The sequence below is a fragment of the Protopterus annectens genome, chromosome 4.part0 (assembly GCF_019279795.1).
Source record: "Protopterus annectens isolate FY-2018-M chromosome 4.part0, PAN1.0, whole genome shotgun sequence".
Taxonomy (NCBI): Eukaryota; Metazoa; Chordata; order Ceratodontiformes; family Protopteridae; genus Protopterus; species Protopterus annectens.
In genome coordinates, this window is record NC_056733.1 from 19,428,160 (window position 1) to 19,453,851 (window position 25,692).

At 38.7% G+C, this 25,692-nt stretch overlaps 1 protein-coding gene across 1 annotated transcript in view; it reads left to right on the top strand.

Annotated features, from left to right (window-relative positions):
* Positions 1-777: 777 nt before the first annotated feature.
* Positions 778-25,692, top strand: part of ENGASE (endo-beta-N-acetylglucosaminidase) — a gene marked incomplete in the record, with an annotated part of 426,929 nt that continues 402,014 nt past the window's right edge. The window contains 1 exon segment of the mRNA XM_044068061.1: positions 778-861.

Sequence of the window (25,692 nt, forward strand, 5' to 3'; positions counted from 1 at the left end):
CCACAGGATTGTCTGAGAGTGATATTTATTTTCCCCTTTTTCATTTTGCTTTGCATTTTGGAGATCATGTCAGTATTATTCTGACCTTTACTGTCTTGTAGGAATGTATTCTGGAGCATGTTTCCCTGTGGGCGTTGCAGACTGAAGACTGAACCGGACTGTCAGTACCCCTTACTGACATTAACCCTGTTCTGACAAAGAGAACTGAAGAACGACATGAGTGTCTGATATTAGCCAGTGTAACAGCTGTGCTTCTAGAGACATCTGTGAAAACCTGAAGAGGTTGCCGAAAAAAGTTTGACTTCTTGTGCAAAACCCACAAATCTGAACCTTATTGTCTCGGTTTGTGTGCATTACATTAATACTAGGTGAATCGGGTTTAGATGTGAAGTACAGAGGAGAATTTGCATACTCAGAGTGGAATTTGAAGTTGGCCTTTGTCAGTTCAGAGACTCAAACTTATTAGATTTTTCATTTTTAAATTTTTCTTTCATTCTCCTTTTTTAATGTTAAAATAGTTGATTGTAATGTAAATGTAGTTGACAAGTTTTGGTGTTTTTACCATTTTTTTGGTAGTCTTCTTTGCACATGACATACCTTTCTTCTTGAGGTTCTTCTGGGACTCCAGAACACTTATGTTTGTTAGGTTTATGCTGTGTGTAGAATAAAAGAGGTGTCTTTATCTGGCAGCTGCACTTCTGGCACTTAACCTTGTACATAAAGTGAAAGACACTGTGGTGAATTGCCTTACCTTTCCTTTTTGTGTGTTTCAGTTCAGACTCGACTACTTCATCTTTGGAAGTCACTGCGGAAGCACAGGTTGTGCATGAAGTGATTAAATATGATGCAATTACACTTTCAGTAAGCAATGCCAGATCTACAGTGTCTAATTCTTTTCTCAATGTTATTTTATGCAATTAAACCAATATTTTATAAAACACAGTCCCCTTAGACTATATACAATAAATAGTACGGAAGATAACGTAACTGTATTCACTTTCTGTTTGTATTAAATATTGCCAAATCTTGATTTGAACGTGTGTGCATGGGCCTCTGGGTGTAAGCAAGGTCTTCCATTTAAGCGTTTGAGCAGTCTTCTGTTTTTATTATCGCATTTCTTGATTTAATTAAAATTAATTTATAATTTTATCAAGAAAAAAAATAGCCACTTCATTCTAAGTTTAGATAATGTCCTAGACCCAGTAAGCAGTGATATCAAAGAGGTAAAATAAATCTCTTGTGAACAACCTGGGGGTATGGGATTTTTTTTAACTGTATGTGGCCACATAGTGTCATTTCATTGAAAATCTTAAAGAATCATTAGCTGTTTTAAAATCTCTTTATCTATATTAGCAAAATCCATGGTCACATTTCACAGAGTAAAGAAAATTCGTTTACTGAATTTCAGCAAACTGGTGTTCAGTAATTTGGCTTGCACTGGAAAACTACATTTGGAGGAAAATATTATTTTCAAGAAAATGGGTGTCTCCCTTAACATCACCTGAAACTGTCACGTATACAGTTAGGCATGACATAAATAAAGATGTTTGTATATCTTTAAGTGGGAATTACAGCTAAAGGGTTACTGTAGGATATGGCCTTATGGCTAGTTTGATCATTCTGGTGAAGATTCTTGAAGAATGCACCTCATGGCTTATGCCTTATCCCTCCACTGCCTTGACTGTGTGTATGCATACAGTATTTGTGCCTGTACAACATGTTATCAGAAGTAATTACTTCATATTGTTCTGAGTTTGGTCCCTTCCAATAGTATTTTTTTTCGGACACTTCTTTCTTTTGAGGTTTCTCCCATATCTCATACATGGGCAGTGACTGACTAGCCTTGTTTTCTTGTTGTTGTTAAGCCAAAGAAAAGTTCACTCTAATCAACATTTTATTAAAGAAATAAGACAATGAAAGTTCCGGTTTCACATTCTCATATTTTAGTGAGGTTACAAATAGAATTCTCCCTGTATCCAAACTGTCAGACAGCTTGAGCTGAGCTGGTTAAGTACAACTTTGGGTAGCAAGCCTTTCAGAGCTTTAATGCCATCAAAGAATATGCTCCTCTATGGGTTTTGAGGATTAATGGTCAGCTTGGCTGTTCCTTTGCTGGACAGATAAGTTCCTTTTGGTTAAAAAAACACAAAATGAAGAATCTAGCAAAGCTAGACTTTCCACTGTGTGATTCCTTAGACCTCTTGCATTAGAGGCAACATGGGATATATGCAAATTAAGGGATAGTTTGCATATATCCCATGTCGCCTCTAATGCAAGAGGTTTTTGAGTTTTTTTAACCGATTGTTTTTTTCTGTGTGACCTTTTTACGCATTGTTTTAGTTTGTTAGTTGGGATATTTTGCAGTCACCCTAAGATTTATGGATATCAGTTGGGTACGACAACCCTGTGTTTCCAAATGTTAGCCAAACATTTTACTGATGCTGTGCTGATGATGCCATAAGAAGGCAGAAACATGCATGTCCCCAGCTAGTGGGGGGTTGGCTTTATTGGCCTGAATCTGTCCAAAAATAAACTGAAAAGAAAAAGTCATGGGTATTCATAATTGCCATTTAGCTGAAACACCTGATGTCTTTAAAGGGTAATTTGCATATATCCCTTGTCACCTCTAATGCAAGAGGTTTAAGGAATCACACAGTGGAAAGTCTAGCTTTGCTAGATTTTTCTTTTTTTGTTCTCCCACCTGCACCAAAGAAACATGACAACTGTTGTACGATTAAAAAATTGAACAAATCCCTTTATAATAATTCTCTAATTGTCCCAGTTGTGCAGCTGTTGTGTCACTGTGAATTCCACGAGGGATTTGCTCTGGGTTTGTACAGGAATCCTATTCCCCATTACAGGAAGAGTAGAATACTTGGCAGAGTTGGTTAAAAGGTTTATATTTCTGCTACCCTAGCTTTCGGAGCCTTGGACTGCCAAATCCACATGCTTACATTTCAGTAATCCCTGTTGGAGAAGATGAGGGTTAAGGCATGCTGAATACAAGATAAGGATCTGAAACAGAAGATGCTTGAACTTTGAGATCTACCAGCTGATGTAGCCCAGCACCTGAAGAAACATGGTAATGATACTGTGGTATGCTTCATGTAAAGGAACAGCTACAAGATCTGTTATTCAGCATGCCTGATTGAGCCTTGTGTCCCTTCCACATCATGTTAAGGTGGAGGTCTTTAGTGCACCTTTGGAAAAGGATCCCTGCTTTGACTACACCCTGTTGAATAAGTACTCGGGAGAATGGAAGAGAAGGAAAAGACTGTGCAGTCTTTTAAGCATCACTTTCAGACCTACATTCAGCAGGAACTATCTTGCTAAATCCTGGCTGTTATAACCTTAGCAAGACCAGAACACGATTGGCAAATGGGAACATTCGGAAAAGAATAATAAATGAAACCAAAGGAGAAACCCAAGGCTCTCATGGCCATGACTCTAAGAGGTAACAGCTATGACTTCGCTGGGCTCTCTCCCAACTCAAAGTCCACCTCAACCTACCCTTCTCTCTCCCCATTTGTCCCTCTTCTCTCAGAGAGAGAGAGAAAGTTGGAGGGCAATTAGTTTTCTTAGTCTTGAATATACCTCAACAATGTTATAAGTTACAGTTTCTCAAAATTCCAAAATGCAAAGGAGTTCCCCTAGTTGTAAAGGATCAGACATTATACCTGCAGTCTTAAGAGAAATGCAGCAGTCAAGAGCCATAGAGAAAGTCTTTTCTGGTGGGGAAGGAAGAGGATTTTATTCCAGACTTTTTCTATTGCCAAGATAGGAAATCACATGGAGACCCATTCTGAATTATCCTACTTAAAGCACTTTCTCATTGTTGCAAAGTTCAGAATGTTGGTTGTGCAATACTTTACTACTGCCTCAGGCACTCCTGGTCACCGTAGATATAAAAGGTGTCTACCTACACATTCTCACAGCCAGGCAGTAGAAATAGTTTCTCGGGTTCACAACAGGGGAACACATTTCAAAGTCATTTTCTTCCTTTATCACTTGTGTACCTCAGTCAGAGACTTTATCAGATATTTGACTATCGTAATTGCTTTTTGCAGAACAAGGAGCTATCCACATCTATCCTTACCTGAGTGACTGCCCTGTTCATGCAGAATTTATGCAGGGAATAGGCAAAGCTTTAGACTTCTTTCTGAATTGCTGTGTCTCATCATCAGCCAACAGAAATCAAGTCTTGCACTTTTAAGGAGCCTGGTATTCCTGGGGGCACACCTACACATGAACCTTCACAGTGTCTTCCTGTGATGAAGTTTCTTGTGTGTTTCTGTACTTTCAAAAGGTTATGCAGCTGTTGGTTTACATAGAGTCTTGCATTTTAATTGTGTTTCTGGCCTCTCTATACATGACGAAGCTCCAGTGGTGCCTCAGAGATGGGTTGTCTCATCACATCCAAACCTCAGAGTCCAGTATTTCCATACTACATTTCATCAGTTCATGAGGTAGATGGAGCATCTCCAACTCCTTCAGAATCTGCCCTTCAGAGCCCCCAAGCTGACTGTAACCCTCACCACAGAGTCCTTGGATTTAGCATGAGGAGCCCATGTGAGTACTTTCCGTGAAGTGAACTTGGAAAATGTGTGGGAAAACATATAAATGTAAAAGAAATTATAGGTGTCATTTTTGGCATTGAAGGCTTTCATCCATATGTTCAAGAAGGGAGTCCTTCAAATTATGATAGACAATACAAAGGTGATGTGGTACACAAACTCACTCTTATCTGCTGTATAGGCTTGCTATCTAAGCCTAGGAGATGGCCCATGGCTGAGGATATAGGCACAACTCTCACAATAGCTTACATCCCCTCATAACAAACTGTGTTGGCAGACAGGTTGAGCAGATCTCAAGTAGATTCTCATAAATGGATGTTGAGCAGAAATGCTTTTTTGGATTTGACTGAGATGTGGGGTGTACAAGAAGGCTTATTTGCATCATCCCAAAATAGGCTACTGAGACAGTTGTACTGCAGAAGAGCAATTCCAGAAGTTTGCAAATATAGATGCATTCTCCTTGGATTGAACAGGTTTGTTTTCTTTATGCATTTCGTCTTGAAACCTTGATCTCCTGGGTACTGCTAAATACCAAGGAAAAAAGGCCAAATGTCATTCTAGTAGTCCCCATTTGGCCAAGGCAGCACTGGTTCTCTCTCCTGTACAGCTTAGCAAAGGAAAGGTGGAACTTGTTGAGAACTTCTAACACAAAACAAAGGGTCTCCTTTGCACTCCAACCTGGGCAGTCTTAAGGCTGACAGCTTTAATGATTGCACATTAAGAAAACCTGCTAAAGATTATGAGGGAGGCTAGAAAACCTGGTGCCTATCCAGAAACCAAAAGACAAACGAGGTTAAAGTGGCGATGGTCCTGGATTACCTGGATTTATCAAACTGGTCTGTATGTAACTATTAAAGTACATGTTTCTGCTCAGTCAGCCTGCTTGCCTATTCTATTATTCACTTGCCCGCGCTTGTACTCCAGACTATCAGTTAAACATTTTAAAGGAGGAGGAGATTGCACCTTATACTAACAAGAAGGGATTGCTGCACCATGGGATATTAATTGCCTTTTAGAGAAGGTGGTCTTTGCACCATTTAAATCAGTTGTTTCTGCTACCCTCCGTTTCTCAACCTGTACTATAGTGTTTTTGATGGCTATTGCCTCTTGACAAGAATCTCAGAAAATTAGTCACTAATCTGTAGAAAGATTGTCTTAGTCCTCCATTTGGATAGTGTGCCAACCTAAACCAACCCTTCTTTCATCTTGAAGATGATCTGTGAACTGTCTTTTATCAAGCTGCTCACTTGTCAGTTTTCATTGCTAAGCCACTGAACAATGGAAAAAATCCATTAATTCTCTTAATGTTTATAAACAGGTGAGAATTTATTTGCACAAGTCTAAAGAAGCCAGAAAAAAGCAATCTCTCTAAATGGCTTGCTCATTGCATTTTATACTGTTACATGGCTCGTAATAAATCTTTTCCGGACAGTCCACTGTACCCAAGCTACTTTTGCAACTGCAGTCTTCATTAGAGGGGTTAGAATGCAATTTATTCTGGAAGCTGTACCTTAGATTGCTGTTCATGCTGTCTATAGACATTGCAATTTAGGTGGTAGCTTCTAGTGCTAGAACAAAATTTGATTCTACAATCCTGCACAGCCTTCTCTACTAATTACATGTCTTTGCGCCAACCACCATATATCTTTGTTCTTTGAGAATCTTCATCAAAGTCAGAATTGCAACATCAAATTATACAATAAATATAGTATAGTCGTGTTAGGAACTTACCATAAGTGCAGATATTAAAGTGTATTAACTTTTGCTGTCAAGGTACCTTCCCTTTTACGCACTGATCTCTCTCATCCTTTGCATTCTGGTTTTGGATGGCTTCACAATTACTTTTATCTGCATCTTCCATGCCACTTCCCTACCAGACCCTGCTCTCTCTTTTACCTGATCCTACTGCCAGGAGAAGGAGGCTGGGGACTTCTGGGTACAGAACACTGTTTCCACCTTGTCCACTACAGCTTTGGTACCAGGATCTTCTAACTTGGCTTTAGCCATGGCAAGAAAGATCTGAAAATTATGTTGGCCAGTATACCACAAATGTTCTTTAGTGATGGTGGGATTTTGTTGGCCAGAAGCCAAGTAAGGGGGGTGTACGGTTCTGAAAGCCAAGCTTGCCATTTGGGCTACCTCTAGGCAGGAAATACAAAAGGCAGGACTGCAAAAGTGAATATACTCAAATCTCTACACTTTGGGGACACAACTGTGCTTTCTTCAACATGTACCTGCAGATTTATTTATCTGTCATTTGTTAACCGGGTTGGTCCAACTGGGCCAAAAGCCCGCTTTCAGTAGAGACCAGGGAAGAAAAGCTCCAAACATTTGCAAGACATTGACATACATGAAATTCAAAAATGAGAAAACTACATAGTTATATTACACATTCATAAAGCAGGAAAACTTACATAGTTGCAGCGTTGCACATATTTACAATAACAGAAATTGCATGTAAAGTATACACAAGGGTAAAATGAAACCTCAGCTTTAATGTAGTGCTAGTAGGTCATTTATTACAGAGAACAGGTCTAGTTTGGTAGAGAAAATGTGTTAGTGTTGAAAATAAGCAGAGAGTTTGGGAAGTAGAAAGCTGAAAGTATTGGAGTAGAGAGGGGTATAGAGAGGGAGGGATTAAGTAGAAGGCTAAAAGGATATTGAGCAGAGAGAGGAATAGGGAGGAGGGGATTATGTAGGGTGTTGGCTTGGGCAGGAGCTAGAATTTAGGTAGTTTTTTAGTTCAGTTCTGAAGTGGGTTGCAGATTTGATGTTACGAATATTGGGTGGGAGTTTGCTCGAGGCTTGGGGTGCTGTGCTTTTGTAAAGCAGTTTACCAATGTTTTTGTTGGTTTTGTAAATATTAAGGAGGTGTTGATCAGTGCTATGTAGAATTCGAGAGGTGGTGTAGAGGGATATGAGAGAAGAGAGAGATGGACAGGCTAAGGGTTTGTTTTGTATGATGTGAGCGAACTGTAGTTGGGAAAGAAGAAGAAGCTGGAGGAACTCAAGCCATTGAAGTTTTAAAGCAAGGTAGTAATGGGGTTTGTGCAATTGATTGCTGGTAAATCGACCTATGTTGTTATAAGTTTGTTCTAATTTGGTTGTTAAGGATGATTGCAGAGATGTGAGTATTGGTGAGGCATACAAAAGACAGCATAGGAGGAAAGCCTGTGCCAGAAAAGGTTTGGTGTTAGATGTGGTGTTCTGTTTGGTGTTAGATATGGTGTTCTGTTTCTATAGAGTAGGCCTATGTTTGATTTGTCTTTTTAATACAGTGTTGGATATGGTGGTCAAATTTTAATGGGTCGTTAACTATAATACCAAGAAGTTTAGTGTGACAGTCAGCTTTGATAAGGCTATTTTCATGGGATGAAATGGTAAATGTGGTTTTATGGTGGGAGAGGGAGTTAGGGAAGAAAAGGAGGATTTTGTTTTTTGGGGGGTTAGGATGAATGGGTTATCAGTTAGCCATTGCTCAACATTATGAAATGTGTTTTGAGTGATGGAGTGGAGGTCGGAGATGTCATCAAAATAGAAGATAAGGGTAGCGTCATCAGCATATTGTATCAGAGAGGAGGTGGAGCAGGAAGAGTAGAGGTTGTTTGTGAAGATGTTGAAGAGAAGAGGTCCCAGAATCGAGCCCTGGGCGACTCCAGTCTGGATAGGTAAGAAAGGGAAGCAGTTGGAAAGCCATTTAACAGATTGTAGCCTATTGGAAAGGTAGTTTAAGAACCAGAGGTTAGTAGAGGAGGAGTGGTTGAGATCAGCTAGTTTAGTTAGTAGTTTAGAATGTGAGACTGTGTCAAAAGCTTTTGAGAGGTCAAGAAACAGACATGAGACCAATAGGTTTTTTTGTCTCTGGCTTCTGCGATGGTATGTGTGAAAGAAAGAAGGGTGGTGAATGTCCTATGGTTTGACTTAAAGCCATGTTGAGTAGGTGTCAGAAGGTTTATATCCAGTAGGTAGTTAAATTGATTGTGTATGCATTCTTCTAGAACTTTTGAGAGTGGTGAGAGGATGGCAGTGGGTCTGTAATTTGATGGATCTGTGGAGTTGCCTCCTTTTTGTAGTGGTATGGTGTAAAAAGATTTCCAAATGTCAGGGACTGTAGATTCTAGGATTGACCTATTTATGAGTATAGAGACAGGGTAGGCTATTGAGTAAGCTGCGAGTTTAAGAAAGAGGGGAGAGAGGTTATTTGTAGAGGGGGAGCATGGTTTTAGTTTAAGTAGAAGAGATTTTATGTAGGCAGTGGGGATAGGATTTAGTGAGAAAGGAGTGGTATTGGTGGTGTTAGGAGAGGTTTGTGGATTTTTACTTTGATCAGGATGAGTAAGTTTATGAATAGAGTCGATGAAATAGGAGTTTAGTAGAAAGGCAGTTTCTTGAGGAGTGTTGTTTGCATAGGGATTTGGGGTAATGGGTCTTCTAGTGTGTAGGATCTTGGTGGTGCACCAGAAATTTTAAGGGTTAGAGTCGTGGGTGAATTCAGCCTCATAGTAGAATCTTTTTCCCTATCATTGCTAATATGCTTTTTTTGTGATTTTTGTGAGCTCTTTATATTTTTGGAGTAATACAGAAGATTTAATTTTTTACCACAGTTATCTCATTTTTTCATAAGAGTGAGGATGTCCGTAGAGAGCTGGGGGTATGGGTAATTTTAATCATAACTTTTCTTAGTAGTGCTAGGGTATTAAGGACATTAAGGAAAATATGATTGAATTCTAGGGCTGCATCACTGAGAGGAAGGTTTTTGAGCCTAGACCAGTTACTGGATGAGAGATTATTGAAAGTTTGGACATCGAAGGAGGAAAGGTTGTGATGATCTGAGTAAAGGTGGGCCTTGGGTATATGTAGGGAGTGCCTATGTACAAAGATGGAGAGTTGGTCACTTAGGGAGTCGGAGAGTGTGCCGTGGTTTTGGTATAGGATTGTATCAGAGGTCAGTTGTTTGAAGCCATGGAGATTGATGTTCAGACCTGGAAAGGTGGTCGAGAGTTTTTGCCAATCAGTATTGACGTCTTTGAGGATAATAATCTCATAGGGGATGTGGAGAGAAATCCAAGAGAGGATGGGCTCAAGGATAGGGATATAATTTCCTGGAGGAATATAGATGGCTGCAATAGTTAATGTTTTTTTGTAGGTTGAGGTGACAGTTTAGTATAATTAGCTTAACTGGGTGGAAGTTTAGGAGTGCAATTTGGAGTGGGGATAGATTGAGTTGCTCAGAGTACAGTATTGTTACTCCTTCCCCTTTTTTAGTGTTTCTGTCTAGATGGTAAATGTTGTAGTGCATGGGTAACATTTCCGTGTTAGAGGTAGACTTTGTAAGTTTATTGAGTAGATAGTGAGGTGTTTGGTAGCAGAGGGGGTGGGGTGCCTGGTGACAATTGTGTGGAAGTTTAGTGGTTGAATGATGGTGGGAGGGTCTGGATTGGGGTGGATATCCCCATCAAGCAGAAGAGCTGTTAGTGGCCAGGGTTTGGAAGGGAAGTTGTAGAAGGTAATGGGTTTGTATTTGGGTTTGGGTGGATTAGGAGATGGTGAAAGTGTTTTGGGCTTAAGGAGTTGTATACTGGAGAAATTATACAGAGAAGGAGAGATTAAGAAAGGTAGGTGAGTGTCTGAATTAGTTGTGGGAAGTGTATAGGAGATCATTTTAGATAATTCAGTGATATGTGGTAGGAAGTAAGGAATGAGATATAGAGCAGAAGAGGGCTAATGAAGTAGATAGGAGACATGATTGTGAAGACCGTTTGGAGGAGAAAGAAGAAGAAAGTGCAAGAGTGAGATGATGATTTGGAGCTGGAAAGGTGTGAGGATTATATGTGTAGGTGTGTGTAGAAGGGCTAGAAGGTGTTTTATATAGAAGTCTGTAGTTTGAATTGTAGGTGAGCAATATTAAATGGATGCAGTTAGGTATTGTTAAGAGGTGAATCTGATGTAATGAGAGGTAAGGGGGCTAAGGTAGTATGGGAGGGGTTAAGTGGATAGATGATGCAAGTGAGATTTGATTGGTCTGTGTTTAGGAAAAGGGAGTGGCTACAGTGTATAAGTCTAGAGGAAGTGATGTGTGGGAATGGGGGTAGGGTAGGGGAAAAGAGTGAGCCCAAGCAAAGCGAGGGCAAAACGGAGCAGGTAGAGCCCATGCCCATAATGCAGGAAGCAAATAAATAAAGTTATCAGTGAAAAATATGTGAGAAAAGGTGAGTTTTACCATTCGTATAGCACTTGTGATGTCTTTCTGTAACCTATGCAAATAAAAGACCTAACAAGCATAATAGTTGCACAATGCAAGGTTTTAACTAACTGCTCGGGTGCATTAACTGAGAGCCCATTTAGAGAAATAGCCATAGAACTAGATGTAAATCGGGGGGGGCCTAAGGAAGAAAGTGGAAACAGCAGCTGTAATCCCGCTCTGAGTGTTCGCCTATTATAATAACGTGGTAGTGCACTGCTACAGAAAAGATAATGTAACCACAAATAAAAGGTATAGTTAGGTAAAAAGGAACTGTTGTGTGTGGTCCTACATTCTCTTATTGGCACACACTCTCACTTATATGCTTTCCATTGATTTGCGGTGTTCTTGAAGACTAGCCAAGGATGTAGTGCGGGGCGGGGGGTAAATTTCAGTTACTGTTTGGGGATTACAAGCTAAAGACAGTTGAAAAAAGAAGCAGTTAGAGAGGATTAGCAGGCAGCAGTAAAAAAAAAAGACAAATAAAAATTACACTGTAAAAGACAACACTAGATAGCCATCCTACTGTAGAAATATATAACAATTATTAACGAGGGATTATTTGCCTGACCGTACCAAATATCTATGCAGTACAGAAGCTAACTTTAAAGCAAAGGTTGCAGTTTATGTGTAGACAAATCACAAAGCATTATCATGTCTTTCAATAATTTCCTTAAATAATACCGAGGTTTTTAAAGATTACATTAATACACTCACCTAATATCTACATTAAATGTTGTCCTAAGTTGTAAAACATCCCAATGTCTCCTTAAAGATTTCATAACTAAAGTTAGACTATGGGTTAAACATTATTACACACCATTCCACTTCTAGAACAATGTAGTATCCTTGTGAGTTACAAATGCTGGTACTATAATAATTTGGTATTCCTCCACAATTTTAGACATTGTTTTATTCATCTTCCACCAAGGTAACTGGATATCCCTGGCCAAAACATCCTGCTGATATTTCCATAAAAAACTCCATATCTTATTTTGTTAAACACATTCTAAGCTGAAATATGCATTGTCCTTTGAGAAACGTTCTTAAAAATATGTGGAGGATGACTGAACTCAAAAATTATATGTCGTTAAACGTTATCGATTTCCTATAAATTTTGTGGTGTTGTTTACATTGGAAAATCTAACATAAGAATCTCAATCTACGAATCCCCTAAGTTCTCCCATTTTATAAGTAAAATGTAAAAGTTAAGTGGTGTTGTTTAAATGAGGAAATGGATAAGGAAATCTCTTCACAGGACCCTTCAATTCCAAGATCATCTAGGAAAAATGGGTATAAACAATAGCCCCATAATAAACTTCCCTTGTTTGTTTGAATAACTCTGGAACTGGATGCAATAATTAGGAGTTCGCAAAAAATGGGCATGCTGAGTATCCCATAGCAACTTTCCCCTTGTTTGTTGGACTCTCCCTGAGACTTTTCAAAAATATTTGCTTGAACCAGTCAGGGGATGTTAGGTATCAAACACCTTTTATCCCAAGGTCAAAATAAATGTTTTTCAGACTAATTAAAATTCATGTTGCCTAAAAGTGTCCAGATACCAGGAGAACAAATGGGGAGCGTTGTAATATACATGTTCACACGACGAGCATATAATGTGTTTAGTTTGCCTAAAAGTCTAAGTCTTCTTTTAAATGGGGGATGTTGTAATATACATATGTTTTTATGGTTTTATGGTACCCCTATAATAAAGGTTTTTTATTTCAAACAGGGATATGATTTCTGATGAATTCATTGTTTATGTTTATATGTAATTGGGTATACACTATTTAGCCATAACAGTCTTTATCATGGTATCCCATATTGCACTCTGAGGAGATGTCCCCGTTTATCAAGTAGCCTGAGTTCAACAATCAGGAGTCTATTCCTTGCTATAGACATATTGTTGATCTGATTGAGATATCTGTTCGTAGTTGCCTGAGTTAAATAGGATGTCTTGAATAAAACATTAGGTCCAAACATGCTCTCCTTTCGTGATATCCGTCCCCTCATGTCGGTTTGTACCATCTAATATCTCTATTTGGCCACTATTAGCAAATGTATGTCGTGCTCTCCTTTATTGAGATTGTCTTAAAATAATGTGGCATACCAGATCTCTGTATAACCACTTTTTTAATAATTAATTGTCCTTGCATACCATCCTCTATTGAATTGTTATTGAAGACATTGCTGGCGAGGATGAAGTTTCTTTCTAACCAGTTCACTAAATCGACCGTCACTCGGGGTATCTTTGAATTGAAGAGCTAACTTGCTCTTCTACAAAAAAGTTTCACTTCTTTGTAAAAACTGTTTAAATCTAAACGTTGAAAATAAATTTCCGACTTGAATACCAACACCTACCACTACTCCACAAAAATTGTGTCAAAATGTTATACTGAAACCAGAAAAGACAAACATTTTTTTGTATTACCTACTTGCCACTACTTCTAGGTGTGTTCACTCATTTCCACCTGTATCTGAACACACGTTTACTCATTTTTTCACACTCAGTTAGAATCACTCAATTCTTTACCACTAACTACCTCACACACCGCGTTTTTTATCAATTTCAGTTGTGTTGAAACACTCAATTCTTTAAAACCGGTTGCACACCTCACACTCAAATACCTCAAGGGTGTCATGATTAACCTAGTTGAAAAGTTCATGGAGAAAGAGTCCTTGAATCTTTTTTTCCCACAGGCCACTTCCAACTTACTCTCTATCTTCGTCATAACGGGCTTTTGATTTGATGAAATCTTCCCCTTCCAAATTTTCTTACATCCCTCCTTTGTATCTTTCTCTGTACACTTATTCCTATACTGCTCTTATTTCGTCCTGTGGGGCCAAATTTACAGCCTATGCCTTTGTATTGAAAAAAATCATTCTAACTTGGGAAGTTAGGGATTATAGATATCATAGGTTGTTGATTTGGCCACCATCGTATTTGAATTCTATCTTCTCGGAAGAAACTTCAATTTCTAACGTAACCAAATTCTTCAAAAATTCAATTGAAACCCACAAGTAAATTAATCTCATCATTGAATTGCACATTTCATTGTAATTTCAAAACCAAATAAATTAAACATTCTTAGCCCTTAGTTTTAATTTTCAAATTGCTGAATTTCTACATTATACCATTAAAATCTTTTACCTTTTTGCAGTTTTTAAATTCAAACAAATCTCCAAGTAACCATTATTTAACACATTTATCTTTGCCATTTTTCAAAAACAAATAAATCCTTGATTTAATGGAAACATTATCTTTTATTTCAATTCTGTCATCGCATTCACCTACCATTTAAACCAAAATAATTTTTCATCATTCAAAATGTTGTTCAAACTTACATTATGACCATGTCTTATTTTTTATTATTGTTATTTGTTTTAACTTTAAGTTTTACACCATAGGTTTTTCGGTTGTAGCTGTTGTTATGGTTTTCCAATCCACAAGGGCTGGAACATGTCTTTTCTCCATTCCGCATCCGGTCAGCCTTGCTGACTGTTGCGGAGTATGTTTTCATCCTTTTCCGGTGTTTTAAGACTGCCCCCGAAAGTCATTTCTTCATGTGTATCCATAACTGTTGGATCAAGTCATTGGGGATCCAGATTTAGATGCACACTTTTGGTATCTACCTTTTTTGGGACACTTAGTATTGTATATGTGACTCGATCTGTCCGTTTGGTATACTTGATAAGCTGATTCAGCCCTCGCAGTATGGGATAGAAGTCCCAGTAAAACAGCCTTGCCCGTGGGGTCATTTGTAATAACTGGATTATTAGTTACTAAATTAGTTGAAGTTGGTCATGTTAGCGAACCGATTGAAGTCGAGGGTCTGTTGGCGGCTTTCACAATGGGTCTAGAGAGGGATGCTCTTAATTCGAGCAAACAGCTTACATCATCTTTGAAGCGGAGATACCTCCAAATAATAGTGATAGGATAAGGATACCGATAAAGAAACGGATAAAGGATATATGATTATATGATTAGGATACTAGCTAACTTCTCTATTCAAGACATCCCTATTTAATCACAGAAGATATCGAACAATAGACTCAATACCTAGATCAATATAGGATACCACAGATTAGACTTGATTGTTGAAATGATTCTACTTGATAATGTGTGCACAAATAGGAATCTATACCTAAATACACTAGAATAAAATAGATGTATAAAATAGTGAGTATACCCAAATACATAATCCTTAGAACTACCCCCTTTAGACCCATCATATCCGGTTGAAATCTATAACCTTTAATATACCACTGCTATAAAAGCCACTGGTGCAATTTTGCTTATGTTAGGTAAAGACTTCAATTAAAGAACTTGCCATGACATTACATAAACTAAAACAGATTGTATTTAACCTGATCCTGTATTCTACTGATCTTTGTCCAGGATTTGTTCTCCTGTATCCCCTACACTACTGAAAAGTCTGAAAAACATTCCAAGTCTACTTGGATAAAATATGTTTGATCTCCATAAATTACATCCAGGTCTCGGCATGATAATTTTGGTTCTCACAAGGGAATTACATCCAGTTCGAGGAGAGTATTCCAAACAAACCTTCACAGTTGCTATGGAGCCTCTTGTCGCCCATTTTCTAGGTCTACGTCCCAACATATTGCTTTATACATAGTTCCTTTTATCTAGCTTTATAACCCTTCATATTACTTTATACAGAATTACCTGTTTCCTGTTCCTATAATTTGGAAGGGTCCTGTTTAAGAATACACTTAACCATTTCTATTTACTTTACACCCACGGACTTTTAAAGGTTTCACGTAATGTATGCGAAACTTAGGATTCGTGTAATAACACTTACATTTAAGTCAAAAATTTAGGGAATAAGTCACTTTTTTATGATTTTATACATTTTTCTAAAAAGTTCATACAGTTTGGTAGCAGTCATCCTCCACATATTTTAAGAGCGTTCTAAAAGTAATGCATCAGTAAGCGAGAATGTGTTCCTTTTGGCCAGATATGGAAGTAGTGGTTGTTTTTACCAGGGATATCCAGCTACCTTGGTGGGAAGCTACCTTGGTATGTGATGTTATTTAAGAGTGACAGATATTTGTAACTCTTAGGATGTTCCTTTATATTCTAGAAGGCAACATTTGTAACTCTACAAGGAAGGAACGTAGTCTAGAAAGTTAACCCAATAGTAATAATGTTGCTGGAAATCTTAAAGGACAAATGGGATGTTTTATTAGGTGTGGGACAAGGTGTGGTATTTATTTCCGTACCACCCCATTAGTGGTGGTTAAAGGTGAACCTTAAGGAAAGAGATGAATTTGAAGGTGGAAGTTGAAAAAGACAAATGTAGATGCAAAATGATACCAGCAAATGTGGTAGTAAATACTGTCAATAATACATCAACAGTAATAAGATTAAATTGAAAAAGAACAACAAAAAAACTGCATGCCATGGTTAAGAAATTGTAACTCTATGCGGGTGTTCTATCTGGCTTTGCTGTCTTGTTGACTACTTTGGCAGGCAGCTCAAAGCCGGAAAGAGCTCAAGACCCGTACCAAAATCACCTTGTACAAAATCAAAAAAAAGACACAAAAATGCATTAAGCAAACACATCAGTGAAAGGGTCTAACAACACAGTTAAAATGAATAAAAAAAACTGGACAAAATTGAGTACAGTACATGGAAGAAGACAGGTTCGGTTTGAGATATCTAGGAAGTGGCAGTTGTTGTGTGATGCCGCCGTGGCTGGGTTTGGAATAAGTATTAGCATCAAACTTCTCCTTTTTTTAGAGGTTAGATTTGCTAGCTAGACTTACTTAGGATATGTATTAATATGGAAGATTTTTTTTGAATATGGATGATGTTTTTTTACAAGCTTCTTCTTTTTTTTTTTTATATATTATACATTTTTTTTATATTTTTTATGTTTTCATTACACACATATATATTTTTATATCTTTATATGGATATATATTCATCCTCTTTTACATGTTATATATTTTTTCATACATAAATTAGTACAATTATTGTGTTTGATTGACTCCAATGTTTAACTGGTTAAATTTACTTAAAAAAAATGTGATGTAAAATGTGTGTGATTGACATCTAGCAAGTTAAACTCTTTTTTAGCCCAAACACCCTATAAACACTACTAGCTAATTCTACTAGACCTGGTTGAAGAAATCTGCTTTAGTGTGGCCAACCTGCATTGTTTGTTGTTTTTACTGCTGCAATAAAAACCCAGGCTTGAGGATGGTGGTGTGGATTTGTACATTTTGGTGCAACTTGGTTCCCTGCTTTCGAAGCATTGTGATCCGGTGACCTTTTTTTGTTTTTGGTACTACTTTTTTAGTTACGTGGTTGGAAAAAATAAAAGCATAGTCATAAACTCTACAGGAGATAAGTGGACTAGAAATTCTGTCGGAAAAGCTGTCAGTATACAAATTACAGTGATGTAGAGCACCAAGTTATATTTACAAACAGAGGCAAAGATGTTTAATATACGGTAACAAAAACAACTCCCAGCGACTGCTCACACAACTCTCAAGACTGTTGCCTGAGTTTTACATGCCATAGTTAGATGCTAATGTTAGGTACAGCATTCTATATATCAGTACTAATTATACAGTAAAAAATACATCAGTACGATTTATAGAATAAAGTATCGTCTTGCAGACAACAAGTTAAGAAAATAAATGCTATGCTTTGTGATTGATTGCTATTGCTATCCTCTCCCCTTTATCTAAAGTCTTGGATAAATGTATACATAAACAAGTTGCAATATCTCATACAGGAAAAATTGCTTACTCCTGCACAGCATGGTTTCTGACCCAAACATAGTACCACTACAGCTGTACTATCCTTCCTCAGCACTGTTTCTTTAGCCAGAGATGATCATAAACTTATCTCTTGCCTATTCCTTGAGCTCTCAAAGGCTTTTGACATGGTTTCTCACTCTCTGCTTCTGAACAAACTGTCTGACCTCAACTTCTCCCTGGCTACAGTTGCATGGTTCTCCAGCTATCTCACTGACAGACTTGAGTCAGTGAGATGGCACGCTGCTCTATCTACCCCCATTTTAGTAAGAATGGGTGTCCCCCAAGGATCCATTCTTGGACCACTGCTTTTAAATATCTTCACCAGCTTACTCTGTTCTTCTTGCTCACAGTCTTCCATAGTCCAGTATGCTGATGACTCTACAGTCATCACCATTGCCAACTCTCCCTCTGTACTTCTAACAGCCACGCAGTCATCCTTCAATGCAGTCGAGACATGGCTCTCTAATAATCAGCTCATCCTCAACCCGAAAAAAAAACAAAACTGTTACTCTTTCACCCGAAAACAGTTAATCACATTAAATCTTCCTTCTCCATAATGTCCCTTAACAATACCCCTATCAAAGTCGAAACCAGCACAGAACTCCTTGGCTTTACCATAAATGGTCAGCTAAAACTCGAGCTTCACATAAATAATTGTATCAGAAAAAAACATCAGAAACTAGGACTTCTGTATAGAAATAAAAATTTTCTCACTGCTGATGCTAGGATCACTCTCACGCATGCCTATCTTCTACCTTGCCTAACATATTTCTCCCAAATATTTACAAATCTTAACTCTGCTCTACTTGCAAAGCTTGAATCAACCTATTACAAGACAGTGAGATTTGCAGCCCACTAAATCTATAAATCCCACCCCTGTCTCTCCCTAAAACACTTAAATTGGCTTGAACTACCTCACCAGCTTCTTCTCTCCCATTTCCAAATCATACACTTCATTCTTTACCAGCCAGCCTACTGTCCCGCTCTAAACTCCCTCATCTCCCACTATTCCCCTACAAGGCATCTCAGGAGCTCAACCCAAGATCCATTATTTATCTATAAACCCAAGTTTAAATCTGGGTGTAACATATACAGCTACTACCCCTCTATAGCTTGGAACAAACTCCTACTTGAAATTAGATCTCTTACACATCCTAAACAATTTAGATCCACCACAAAAGAGTACTTTAAAAGGCAATGGACCTGCCACTGTTCCCAGCCTCCCTGAATACATCTGTCATAGAAACTAACCGTTTTTCTCTTCTCTCTTTACTTGTCCCTGTCATAATCATCTTCTATCCTTTTTAATCTACCCCCCCCCTTTTTTCACCTAGCTATCTCTTCACTTTTTCCCCATTCCTTTATCTGTAAATTCCTTCTAAGTTACTGGTACAGTCAAAGTATTACATAAGCATTATGTGCTACTGCATGTTTTCTTAAACTACATTGGAATTGCAAATTGTTTGTATCACTTGGAGCTTTTCTCCCTGGGCCTCTGCTGAAAAAGGGCTTTAGCTCAGTCAGACACTCCCGGTCAACAAATGTAAAATAAATAAATAAATAAATAAATATACTTAGGACTGAACACTTAGATTAGAGGCACACAACTCCGAGGGGTACGAACAGCTGCAGTGATTTAAAAATGGCACCTGTACCTTTTATTAAGTTTGGTTCAGTTAGTTAAGGGCAGTCATGGAAGGGAGAGGGACACTACAGACATAGGCAAGAAGTTTGAATAGACATACTACGCGTTTTCAGTGAATAAAATGTGAGAAGAGGTGAGTTTTACTATTCATGTAGCACTTGTGATGTCTTTCTGTAGCCTATGCAAATACCAGACCTAACCAGTAGCTAAGATAATAGTTGTACATTGCAGAGTTTCAGCTAACTGCCTATTACAATAATGTGGTAGTGCATCACTACTGAAAAGATAATGTAACCACAACTAAAAGGTATAGTTAGGTAAAAGATAACTGTGTGTGGACCTGCATTCTCTTATTGGCAGACACTCTCACTTATATGCTTTCCCTTGATTCATGGTGTTCTTGAAGTAAGACTATGTAGAGGGGGGGGATAAATTTAATTGACTGTTTGGCTAGTACAATATTCTTATTGGCAGACACTCTCAGATCCCTTGTTTCTTTTGGGATAGGTGTATGGAACTGCTTCTTTTCATAGGTTCTTAGCTGTATACTAGGATAAGGTCCTTTATGAGCCTAACTGTGCAACCCAAATGTGTCCCACAAGTTATATGTTTTAGATGTTTATATAGGAGCGATTGTTTGTTATGACATGAGTTACTGACTGCTACTGACTGCTTCTGCCTATCAGAAACATAGGTGCCAGACCGGAGGTAAATTTTAGATTTCCCATCCAGTGGTCCAAGTTATACTTAAATAAGGTTAGGGAGGGACTTTATTTCACATGGATGGGGAGTCTGTTCTAGAGAAAGAGAATTCTGAGATATACATGTCTGTCTCTCCAACATGTCCTGTTTATGTTGCAAGCAAAACTTAGGTCTTTAAAACTAGTAGTTCTGATGCTGTTTGTTTTGCAAAATGCAGAAGGTTCATCAGAACGGGGTCCAGGGATGTCCTGTATACCAGGCCTTAGATCACCTCTCAGTAGTCTTTAAGGGACCAAGTATAGAGATTATGCTTTGAAGTGATCCACATAGGACATTGTGTAGGCCCTGTATTCTTTTTATAAGGACCATACAGGGCCTACCTGACTAGACTTATGCAGCAACTGGAACTTCCCTTTGTGGACGTTCCAGTTGCTGCATAAATCTGGTCAGGTACATACCAAAGGGGGCTTATACTAAGTGGGTGTGGTGAGGGCCGACTATAGTGATTCAATGATTTCCCTGGACCTGGATGTCATGCACTTACTTATAATTTGTGCAGCATTGAAGGATTTCCTTACTACTTTAGGTACATGTTAATCAAATGCCAGATCACTGTCTATATGTGTTCCCAGATCCCTGACTAGGGGTCCACTCTTAAGGGTGTTTTTGATGACGTAGCTTCCTGGGGTGGCTGACTTCCCAAAAGGTGCTATAATGCATCTCTTGACAATTGCGTTCTTGGCCTTAGAGAGTGCAACCAGGATATGCTCACTAGTTATTTTGGGGGAGGTTGTGTTTGAAGGTATTTCTTGGGAGGTGGCTGTGGTTAAGTTGGAGGTAAAGCTGGAACTGAATTTGTTAGCCAGAAGATTCACTATCACCTGGCTTACTGAATGTGACATCATTAACCACTAGTTCAGTTCACACTGTTGCGTGCCTTTGAGGTTTCTGACATAGCTAAAGAAGGTTGTATGGTTGTTTTGCCTGGGAGGCCATGTTGACCTGAAAAACTGGCTTTGTTGGACTATTTGTGAAACTAAGTCCCGACACATCCCGTATGCTGTATGCTTACCACTCTCTTTTGGGGTTTTAACTGTGATCCAAGAGCCATCCCAATCACCAGTGCTCTAACATGGACACTCTCCTCATAATCCCTCTACAACACTACGTCCTTACCTCTGGAAAAGGTACTGTATACTGCTAAGTATGTTCTTTTCTTTAAGCTCTGCTGCTAAGTTAACTTAATCTTCTGGGTCTGTTCTGTACAGTAGCATGCACACTAGCCGAGGAAGTATCGCTAGGGTCCCTTCACCCCCATCCTCCACTAAACTTTGGTATGCTCCTTGTCTCTTCAAGTCTGTTTATTATAGTCTGTTTATTTAATTATTTAATTAGGCTCCTGCTTTTAGAATATTTGCACCTAACAGGAAATTTCTCTTTACAGTCTGTTAGCCCCAGACAGTGCCTTGTATAACTTCAGTATGCTTCCTCACTTAATTGTGGACTGCCATTGTATTAATAAATTATTTAAAAAAGCAAAACATCTCTAATTACACCTTAGACAGATAGTCTGCTTGAAATCTGGTACTTTGGCACTAACCTGTAGTGGCTCACACTTACTGATAGTTTCTGTGACCAGGTTTCAGCCAGCTCTGTTTGCCCTCTCACCACTCGGGCTCACTCCACTCCCCCTACCCTACCCCCAATTCCCACCCATCCTCAGTACACCTAAACTTATCTCAAACTAACCATACTCAACAATTAGCATCACCCAATCGTAACACCCCTCCTATTAACTCACACCCATACATAATTGACATTAGGTCCCCTCAACTACTTAGCACACAAATTTCTTCTTTTATTCATTACCCGAAAAGTTACTTCTACTCACCTAACCTGCTACACATCTTTTCTACACCTAAATCCTATTTTAAATAATTCCTACCATATTTTATTTATTTATTTTATTTTATTTATTTTACATTTGTTAACCAGGGGTGTCTGAGCCGAAAAGGCCCTTTTTCAGCAGAGGACTGGGGAGAAAAGCTCCACATAGAAAAATTACAGATACATTTAGTTATTTAGACATGATCAGTATATACACAAATTACAAAAGACAAGTTTTTACAGTGGTATGCAGCACATCAACAGTTACAGTGGAGACAACAAACAAATATTAATTTAAAAATAAAGGTAATTAATAGATTTGTGGTGTACAACTGATATTTGGAACATAGGTAGAATACATACATAGTACACGGGTACAGTATATACATTGTAGATTAGCCAGTGTTTGTGAGTAAGACTGAAAACTATTATCCAGTACTCTAGGCTTAGTATGTGTACCTTATCCGCTTTCACTATACCTTAACATATACCTATGATGTCTTCCCACTATATCTTTTTTTTTCCTTCTTCTTTTGGCTTTTCCCGGTTAGGGGTCGCCACAGTGGATCACCTGTCTGCTCATGATTGGCAGTGGAGTTTTACAGTGTCGAGTTGCCAGCCCGGCACCCAACCTTCCACAGAAGGCACACACTGCACACACTCACACCTAAGGCCAATTTAGAGTATCCAATCTAACTACCTTTGGGATGTGGGAGGAAACCAGAGCACAAGGAGGAAACCCACGTGACCACAGGGAGGACATGCAGACTCCACACAGAAGGCACCCCAGCCGAGAATCGAACCGGAGAATCTCTTGCTGTGAGGTGGCAATGCTAACCGCTGCACCACTGTGGCCGCCCTGATGTCTTCCCACTATATCAAACCTCTAAACATTTTATCCTTACACATGGTCTCCCTCACTGTTTTTATTCTAACCAACTACCTAACTTCATAGCACATTCGGATATCCAACACTTTCTCTTCTCCTACCACTATACTCCCTCATCCTCCCTATACAGTACCCTCAAACTTTGAGATAGCTCCTGACCTCTAACACCACTCACTTTGAATACATTCAGCATAAATATGCTCTCTTTTTCTCTAAATCCCACACTTCCCTAAGTTTAATAGACTCTTATCAAAATTCTCCATTGTACTCTGAAACCTTACAATTCATTTAAATTTTTGCGGTAATACTCACCCAAACCCTGCCCCCAAAACTGATGTAAAACAATCCACCAACTCCGCTACTCTCCAGCCCTGAAGAGTAATAAACTTCTCTCCTAAAGGATCTGACCTATGACTAATTAACATGAATCTAAGCATCCTCAGTAAGATACATGAACTCCATCCCAGTTTATCACTATACTCCCCCCACCTTGCTCTCCCAACAGAAACCTGGTTGAAACCTGACATAAATAACAGTATAATTCTTCCTCCAGATTATAATATACATAGCTTTATTCTGTCACATATCGCCTACTCGGAGGCGATCTCTGCTTAACATACAAAGCTATGTCAAACCCAGAGCTGTTGGACATGCTCAACATAAAGAAATCCCAATCCCTCCGAGCTACAGGCTGTAGGGACCTAAACCTTGATGATTAGATGGGAGATAGGAAATTCACCCCGGGGATCACTTCTGTGGCTCTGCTTGACAGGGGCACAGGAAAATAATTTTCTTGGGTGGCAAAAGCCAGGCTACCATTTGGCTAGGCTTATATAGGCCCTAGGGCCAATAGCCTAGTACCTACCCATGAACCTATAGATTGGACAGAATAAACAAATGTACAGGGGGAGTAGCCATAATTTATAAAACAGATCTCAAACTAGAACGAGTAGAACCAAACAACCCAGCATTCAACAGCACTGAAATATTGTTTCCTAAACTTGAAATAAATCCAAACAAATACCTCACCATCATTGGTACTAGCATTCCTCCTGGCAATAACCTTGCTGTAATAAAGCAATTACTCCACTATATATCCTTAACATTCCCACAAGAAACCATAATAATGGGTGACTATAGTGTCGACTGGTACACCTGCAACTCCTATAACCCCACTAATTTCATTAACCTGCATGGCTTTACCAAGGACATACAGTCTGCTAGTAGAGTAGACAAAGCCACCAAATAGCAGTCTATTCTTGATTGGATCCAAAGTAATAAAACATCTTACACTTTCAAATCAGGCTGTCTCCCTGACAGCATCAGTGATCATCTCCCAACATACCTACTTAGACAATGTCTTCATCCCTCCAGGAATGCCACCTTTTGGCTAATTTGAAACAAAAAAGATGTTTAACCCTCAAACAATTACCTCCGTCCTGTGAACATGTAACTGGACCCCACTCAAAACACTACCCCTAGATACGTCAGTGGACTACTTTAATACTACCTTCCTCAACATTCTAAACAAACTAGCCTTATGCAGAATTATAAGAGTTAAATCAAATTATGTTCCTTGGCTAACAAAAGAAACCAAAAATATACTTAAAACTAAGGGATAAAGTCTGGGCACATTGGCAGACCATCAAAACACAAGCCAACCTTGACCACTACCATAATCTTAGAAATAAAGCTAAAACCCATGTCAAACTAGACAGAAAACTGCTGCAGCAATGTTCAGATAAAACACCATAACAACCTACAAAAATTCTGGTCCGTCATAAAAAAAAACTACAAAAATAACTCCTTCAACCTGGCCAACCATCAGCACCAACCCCATCACTCACTAGCAGTCATGACAGCATAGCCACACAATTCAATTCATTCTTTACTAATTTTATACTTTCACTTTCAAAGAAATTCTGTAAATCTCCACTGACTATCCCAACACCACCCATGGAAACCAGTGTTGTCTTCTTTTAAGCCTATCCAAACTAGCACCATAAAAAGACTACTCATCAAACGTAAACCTACCTCCCTTGCAGCTGACAGTTTACCTTCTGAATTCCATAAACTAGCAGCAAATGCCATCTCCTGCCTACCCTATCTCCATTCTGATTAATCACACTATTTCAGAACACTAAATTCCACTACTCTGGAAAATATCATACATCACCCCAATGCATAAAGGAGAGAACTCCACTGAGTTCTCTAATTATACACTCATAGCAATTTTATCCCCATAGCCAGAATACTAGAAAAATGTATTCATACTCTCCTCTTGAACTGTCTTATCTTACAATCTCCTGTCTGATGCACAACATGGTTTCTGCCCAATCACAGTACCACAACTGCTCTTCTAAGTTTTACTAAGACTATCAACCAATATAGAAATTAAGGCAAAACAATATTCTTCATCTTCTTAGACCTGTCCAAAGAATTCAACACCATCTCCCACCAGAAACTACTCACTGAGCTCGCCTCCCTTAAACTTAATCACTCATCTCTTGTGTGGTTCCACAATTATCTAACTGATTGCCAGCAAGCTGTCAAATGGCAAAAGGATCACTCATCTCTTTTACCTGTTACCATGGAGGTCCCTCAGGGCTCAATACTACGTCATACCAACAAACTTCATACTGCTACCTACCATGCTTCCATTGTTCAGTACGCAGATGACTCCACACCCATCTGTGCTGCACCCACCATACAACAACTCGAAGTAACAACATTAACAGTCCTTCTCAGGTGTTGAATCTTGGATTGCTGACTCTCAACTGAGTTTTAATCCAAATGAAACTAAGCTTATGCTTTTTTTATCCTGGTAAATCCCTCGACTCCTCATCCTCATTTCATGTATATTCCTCTGACAGTACTACTATAGCAACAGTTTCCCAAACTAAATTGTTAGGTGTTATAATTGACAATGACATAAAATTCAGCACACAGGCTATCAAAA